The 7,967-nt window shown below is 54.1% G+C and overlaps 1 long non-coding RNA gene across 1 annotated transcript; it reads left to right on the forward strand.

The window, feature by feature from the left end:
- The first annotated feature begins 788 nt into the window (after positions 1-788).
- LOC146645603 (uncharacterized) lies at positions 789-1,378 on the forward strand. The gene is made up of 3 exons (XR_014909181.1): positions 789-944; positions 1,018-1,188; positions 1,268-1,378. It is a non-coding gene; the product is annotated as an uncharacterized LOC146645603 (long non-coding RNA).
- The last annotated feature ends 6,589 nt before the right edge of the window (positions 1,379-7,967 follow it).

Here is a 7,967-nt window from a genome sequence, read left to right on the forward strand (position 1 = left end):
TGAATTTTTGATAATCACTTGTCCCACATTTATTCTGATATTTCTATATCCAGTTTCTCCCTCCAAGCATCTCTTATCCTCGTAGTCCGCGCCTCAACACTGTCATCAAACAAATGTACAACTGTAGAAATCAGATGTTTGAAGTAAGGAGGGCCCAGGAGCACATTAAAAAGTTATGTTCATTTGTAATATCTTGATAATTCTTGATATTGGATTGCACAAAATGCCTAATTTGTAGGTAACGGTAAAAATGTGAATGTGAGTTTAGCAGCTCAAGGAAACCTCTAATTTGGTTCAAAATACGCACAGATTGTTTTGGAACAAAACTTTCTTAAAACTGTCAGCCTCCCGCACTCTTGAGAAAAGCAGGGCCTCTAAAGAGGAGTCCCTTACTACGTCAGCCTCCATTTTAACCCAAAGGGGGTTGTTAGAATTACTAAGACGTCTGGGGACGTCTGGTGCCAGAAGGACAACGCTCGTAGATTTGCAGCCCAGTAATAATGTTTGAATATCGGTAAACTCAGATCTCCCTTCAGTTTGGATTTGTGTACATTTGGTTTCAAAATCTTAGGATTCTTGTTGTTCCATATCTAAGAAGTGATAATCGAGTCCAATTCCTTGGAGAAAGAGGAAGTGAGATAAATAGGAAGGTTCTGGCAAATATATAAAAATCTAGGAAGAGAGACCATTTTTATGGAATTTATACGACCAATCATGGATAAGGAAAGAATTTCTCGACGGCTTTTTTCACAAGCAACTGGGTGTGTTCCTCTTCCATGTGTCATGGTCTGGTTGGGCACCTGCAGGTCTCAGACAGCGGCTCCTCCTCCTTTAGGCGGAGTCCGGTTGCCCCTCCCTGGCTGACCACCTGTGAGCAATCGTGCCAGCGGTATATCAGACCTGCGCTCTCAACCACTCATCGCCTGAGTATCTGCTATTCCCATGTTAGTTCAGTGGAGCATCCTAAACCTTGTCTTAACGCCGTGTGATGACTGACCTGTCTTTTCTTGTCCTCAGCGATAGCACCCGGAGTGGAGATCTTGTTCCCCTCGCTCCCGTCCTCCTGGACCTGGGCCGCCAGCTGCTTACACAACGTGGCCTGCCGGCCCACCGCTCACCTGCCTGCCTCCCCACGCCTCGACCGCTTCCGGGTTTTCCGCTCCACCTGTCCCCTCCATCTGAAACCAAGTAAGGCAATTCAATTCAACTGCGGAGGATTATTGGTTGTCTGCTGGATCCCTCTGATCGTGATCTCCTCTTGTTCCAGTGCCCCCGGCCCCTACCTAGTCCTGTTTCTACCTCCCCGCTGTCCCCGCTGTTCAGCCGTCTCCTAGAGGTGTCTAGGTCGCCCTCATTATCACCGACGAATCCTACGCGCCACTAGTGTGGTGGCGTCGCTTTGTGTTTCACCTTTGTTTACCTGTGGGCGGAAATAAATCATTTGTTTTCTGTCACCTCGCTTCCGGGTTGGTTTCTGCGCCTGTGTCCATCCCTGTTCCCTCGTGCCGTTGAGCCGTGACAGTATACTCAGGCCAGTTATATGGACACAGCGGACCCAGCCCGCGTAGCGATCAGTAAGCAGGGGGCTATTATCGGTAGCCACGAACAGACGCTGCAGTACCTACTGGCTCAAGTGCACACACTCACAGACGAGCAGGCTAAAATGCAATCCAACATTCAGTCCCTTCAACCCTCGGCGGAGTCGGAACCCGCCGCCGGTAGCTCAGCGCTGCCCGCCCCGACCGCGCCGTTGCCTCAGCCCGCGGCGGATCCCGAGCCCCAGCGGGGTCACCTGTTTCGCGACGCGGCCTCCCCGGAGCCGGAGCCGTATGCGGGTGACCCAGGGGCCTGTAGCGGTTTTCTGTTACAGTGCGAGCTGGCGTTCGGACGTTCGCCCCGCTCTTTCGTTTCGGACACGGTTCGAGTTTCTTATATAATCGGGAAACTGCGCGACCGAGCCCTGAATTGGGCCGAGGCTTACCTGAGCACACACCCGTTGCCGTCCTGTAGCTACGATGCTTTTCTCGGCGAATTCAAAAGGACTTTTGCCCACCCCGTCTCGGTGGGCAGTGCGGTTCGCCGGCTGTTAAATCTCCGCCAGGGCCGCCGTAGCATCGCGGACTACTTGATCGACTTCCGCACCGCCGCAGCGGCAGTCGGCTGGCCCGATAAAGCCCTTCAGGGAGTCTACTCGCAGTCGCTTAACGAGGACATGAAGGATCAGCTAGCGTCCCGTGACGAACCGGTTACCTTCGAGCAGTTAGCCACGCTCTCGCTTCGCATTGACAACAGACTGCGGGAGCGAGAGCGGGAGAGGAACTCCAGTACCCGTCGGCCAGTGCGGCGTGCGTCACCTGTTTACATTCCCCCGTCGCCGCTTCCGGTTCAGCCATCAGCCCCAGTCGCTGGGGAGAGGGCTGACCCGGAACCGGAACCCATGCAGCTCGGGCGATCCCGGTTGTCTCCGCAAGAGAGAGAGAGACGTCGCCGCGCTCGTTCGTGTTTTTACTGCGGTTCCGCGGAGCATTTCATTGCCGCCTGTCCGGAGAAGGGAAAAGGGGACGCCCGCCGGTAAGTCCGGGGATACGGGTGGGCGGTACCTATAGTGATTCTAAGCCCCGCTTCCTGTTGCCGGTTATGCTCTTGCTCAACTCCGCAACCCACACGTCCCGGGCGTTAATCGATTCGGGCGCTGAGCAGAGTCTCATTGATATGAAACTAGCCAAGCAACTGAATATTCCCCTGTTCGAGTTGGAGTCTAGCCTCCCAGTTAAAGCACTGGATAACCAAGTTTTCTCCCACATCACTCACCGTACCGCTCCTGTTACTGTAGTCGCCTCAGGCAACCATAGGGAAAGGCTCCCCTTCCTGACGTTCCATTCCTCCAGCATCCCCATCGTCCTTGGTTTCACCTGGCTAAAGCTACATAACCCACATCTGGATTGGGCTGGGCAAAAAGTAATAAGTTGGAGCCCGTTTTGCCATGCCAATTGTCTCGTCTCAGCCCCGCCGTCAGCCGTTGCCGAGCCCGCACGTGACGCGAGTGCTGACGTGGACCTTTCTGTCGTACCGTCAGTGTACCACGATTTGAGGGAGGTGTTTAACAAGGACAAAGCCCAAGCACTGCCCCCGCACAGTCCATATGACTGTTCCATTACGTTGTTACCGGGCTCCCCCCTACCCACGAGCCGCCTTTACAATCTGTCTCATCCTGAGAAGGCAGCCATGGAAAAGTACATAAAGGACTCCCTGGCGGCCGGCATCATCAGACCCTCCTCTTCGCCTGTCAGGGCCGGATTCTTCTTTGTCGGTAAGAAGGACGGCTCGCTCCGTCCCTGTATTGATTACAGGAGGCTTAATGACATAACAGTAAAAAACAAATACCCATTGCCGCTGATCAGTTCCGCCTTTGAGCCGCTTCACGGTGCCACCATTTTTACCAAGTTAGACCTCAGGAATGCATATCACCTCGTCAGAATCAGGGAGGGCGACGAGTGGAAAACCGCTTTTAACACTCACTTGGGGCACTTCGAATATTTAGTGATGCCCTTCGGTCTCACAAACGCCCCGGCGGTCTTTCAAAACCTGGTGAACGATGTCCTGCGAGATTTCCTGGACCGCTTCGTCTTCGTTTATCTCGACGATATTCTGATTTTTTCCAAAGACGTGGTGGAACATCGGGCGCACGTCAGAGCCGTGCTGCAGCGGTTGCTGGAAAACAAATTGTACGTCAAGGCGGAGAAATGCGTGTTCCACTCACCTTCCGTCTCCTTCCTGGGCTACGTCCTCGCGGGGGGGCAGGTGAAGACCGACCCGGCTAAGGTTACGGCAGTCGTGCAGTGGCCCGTACCTGCGTCCCGGCGGCATCTGCAGCGCTTCTTGGGCTTCGCAAACTTCTACCGGCGCTTCGTCAGGAACTACAGCCAGGTAGCAGCGCCGCTGACCCGGCTGACGTCACCGAAGCTCCCTTTTATTTGGAGCCAGGAGGCCGGAGCAGCGTTTACCAAGTTAAAGGCACTGTTTACCTCGGCGCCGGTTTTGGTTCACCCCGACCCCGGGAGACCGTTTATTCTCGAGGTGGATGCATCTGACATCGGGGTGGGGGCGGTGTTATCCCAGCGCTCCGGCACGGCGTCCAAGCTCCATCCGTGCGCCTTTTTCTCCCGTCGTTTATCACCTGCTGAGCGGAATTACGACGTGGGGGATAGGGAACTGTTGGCTGTGAAGCTGGCCTTGGAGGAGTGGCGGCACTATCTCGAGGGGGCGGAGCACCCATTCATAGTGTGGACAGATCACAAGAACTTGACGTACATTCGTGCAGCCAAGAGACTGAACTCACGTCAGGCACGCTGGTCCATGTTTTTCAGTTGCTTTACCTTTTCAATCTCTTACCGCCCAGGGTCCCGCAACGTGAAACCGGATGCCCTTTCCCGGCAGTTTGACGCCGCGGGGGAGTCGTCCGCCGTGCCCACCATCCTCCCTGCGAGCGTCAAGGTTGGTTTCCTCACGTGGGAGGTGGAGGAGGACATCCGTCGGGCACTGGAGACCGAGCCGGACCCCGGCACAGGGCCCCCTGACCGCCGCTTTGTCCCTAAGGCGGCCCGCTCCAAAGTGATCGACTGGGTCCACAAGGGGAGATTCTCCTGCCATCCAGGAGGCGCGCGGACGAGTGCCCTCATTAAAAGGTATTTCTGGTGGGGGTCTATTGATAAAGATGTCAAGGAGTATGTGGCCGCCTGCTGTGTTTGTGCTAGGGGCAAATCTAACATGCAACGCCCGGCTGGGTTGTTGCAGCCTTTCTCTATTCCACGGCGCCCCTGGTCGCATATTTCTTTGGATTTTGTTACTGGTCTACCTGTTTCTTCTGGCAAGACCGCGATCCTCACTGTGGTCGACAGGTTTTCCAAAGCAGCTCACTTTGTCGCCCTCGAGAGACTCCCCACATCCACTGAAACCGCTAATCTGCTAGTCGACCATGTGTTTAGGCTGCACGGGATACCCTCGGAGGTCGTCTCAGACAGTTGACTGCAATTTACATCGCAGGTCTGGAGGGCGTTCTGTACATCCCTGGGAGCGAAGCCATGTTTGAGCTCTGGACACCACCCTCAGACTAATGGTCAGACTGAACGCCTCAACCAGGAATTGGAGGCCACTCTCCGCTGCGTCGCTGCCTCCAACCCGGCTTCCTGGTCATCGTTATTGCCGTGGGCGGAGTACGCACACAACTCCCTCACCTCGTCAGCGACGGGTCTCTCGCCTTTTGAGGCCTCTCTCGGCTACCAGCCACCCCTTTTTCCGGAGCGCGAGACCGACCTTGAGGTCCCCTCCGTCCAGCACCATCTGCAACGCTGCCGACGGGTGTGGTCGCGCACCCGCCGGGCCTTGGGCCTGTCCGTCGCCCGCCAGCGCCGCTACGCGGATCGCCGCCGCAAGGCGGCACCTGCCTACGCCCGGGGACAGAAGGTGTGGCTATCCGCCAGAGACATTCCCCTCAGGACGGACTCCCGCAAGTTGGCCCCACGCTTCATCGGTCCTTTTGAGGTGGAGCGGGTGGTTGGCCGCTCCGCGGTCAGGCTAAAGTTGCCCTCCTCGTTACGGGTCCACCCGACCTTCCACGTCTCCCAAGTCAAGCCGGTTGTGGTGAGTCCGTTGTGCCCGCCTCCTGCTGCCCCGCCGCCCGCCCGGCTCATCGGTGGGCATCCTGCCTTCACGGTCCGCCGCATCCTGGATGTACGCCGCCGGGGGAGGGGCAGGCAGTTCCTGGTCGACTGGGAGGGGTACGGGCCGGAGGAGAGGTCCTGGGTTCCCCGGTCCCGGATTCTCGACCCCGCCTTGCTTTCGGCAGAGGCCGGTCGCCGAGAGGCGACCCTTGAGGGGGGGGTGGTGTCATGGTCTGGTTGGGCACCTGCAGGTCTCAGACAGCGGCTCCTCCTCCTTTAGGCGGAGTCCGGTTGCCCCTCCCTGGCTGACCACCTGTGAGCAATCGTGCCAGCGGTATATCAGACCTGCGCTCTCAACCACTCATCGCCTGAGTATCTGCTATTCCCATGTTAGTTCAGTGGAGCATCCTAAACCTTGTCTTAACGCCGTGTGATGACTGACCTGTCTTTTCTTGTCCTCAGCGATAGCACCCGGAGTGGAGATCTTGCTCCCCTCGCTCCCGTCCTCCTGGACCTGGGCCGCCAGCTGCTTACACAACGTGGCCTGCCGGCCCACCGCTCACCTGCCTGCCTCCCCACGCCTCGACCGCTTCCGGGTTTTCCGCTCCACCTGTCCCCTCCATCTGAAACCAAGTAAGGCAATTCAATTCAACTGCGGAGGATTATTGGTTGTCTGCTGGATCCCTCTGATCGTGATCTCCTCTTGTTCCAGTGCCCCCGGCCCCTACCTAGTCCTGTTTCTACCTCCCCGCTGTTCAGCCGTCTCCTAGAGGTGTCTAGGTCGCCCTCATTATCACCGACGAATCCTACGCGCCACTAGTGTGGTGGCGTCGCTTTGTGTTTCACCTTTGTTTACCTGTGGGCGGAAATAAATCATTTGTTTTCTGTCACCTCGCTTCCGGGTTGGTTTCTGCGCCTGTGTCCATCCCTGTTCCCTCGTGCCGTTGAGCCGTGACACCATGCGAGCATCACAACTCACTTGTCACCTGTCCCTCGCCATCACAGATGGTTTGGTGTTTGGTGGACTAAGGTTCAGAGTTCACCATGGCCTGGCGTATTCCCCTTGGCAACTTACCGGAATGCTGTTCATCCCTCCTGGACCAGAGGAAGGTGTTAGGGCCCTGGTGGAATCAATATTACTTTTGTGGAAAATTCATTCTCAAAAACTGTACTGTGGGGGGAAAAAAGCCATGATGAGTTGGCCTTGATGTTTCTATCAACAAAAGTAAGAATCTGAGATTCTTGGTCCACCCAGTTCTCAGGAGAAGGCAGCAGCAGGGAGAATCCATGGCTCATGGCTATATTTGACATCAGACGTCAGCAGGGCAGGTTTTCTTGTTGGCAGAGTTAAGACCACATCTGAGGAGGCAGAGAATTATTTTTCGATAGCCAGCTGGCCAGGTGTAGCATCTAGCAGTGTGTTTCAGGTGAAATAACATTATTTTACAATTTCCACTTCATTGTATATTCAGTCCCGGTGCACAGTTTGTTACAAGCACACTTGTTGCCAAATGTAGTGATCTTGTCACAAGCGATGGCAGGGACTCAAGTGCAGAGCAGAATTCAGTTCCAAAACCAGAGTTTTATTTCCACAATTACCAGGTGCAGAATATATACAGTGGGGAATCTGGGGGTTCCTAGGGTCCAGGGGGGGAAATCCGGGAAGGGGAAGCTCTCTCCTCACACGTGCTCTCTTCTCCACACACGTCCACACAGTGGGTAGGTTACGGGTCCGGGAAAACTAGTCACAAGAAAGATCGGTTAAGCTGAATCACAGATTTACACACAAAAACTTTACTGAGGCTAGAGATTTTGCAGATTTTATGTGACCGGTGTGCAAAAGGCTTATTTCTCTAGTAGACAGCTCAGGACTATTAGATTACTACACCAGTGTTACTTCAGCAGTCAGAAACTACAAATAAAAATTTGAATCCCACCAGGAAATTAAACAGATGAAATATAAACAGGTGAATAATGCTGTAATTTAAACATGGATGATGTCACTTTTTAAACAGCTATGTTGTTTGTTCATTATTAAGTTTCAAGAATGGGAACATGAGACTTTTGAAAAATTTAAGAATATTTCAGTGCAGTTCTCTAAAACGATCCTGTTGTTGGACACTAACAGTCATGCCATTCCCAAGTAACTGGTGCTTAATGTGCTTGTTACGGTAGGCTAGATTGCTGGCAGGAGCTCCCTGTCTGTGAAACAGAAAAACATCACACAATGAAATATTTTTCAGCGTTTTTCAAAACAACACAAATTTTACTGTTTCCATTTGTACTTGAGTAAATGTAAATGTGACT

Source organism: Rhamphochromis longiceps, linkage group LG20 (genome assembly GCF_057381845.1).
Source record: "Rhamphochromis longiceps isolate RC_006_pf linkage group LG20, R_longiceps_female_GT1.1, whole genome shotgun sequence".
In the NCBI taxonomy this organism is placed as follows: domain Eukaryota; kingdom Metazoa; phylum Chordata; class Actinopteri; order Cichliformes; family Cichlidae; genus Rhamphochromis; species Rhamphochromis longiceps.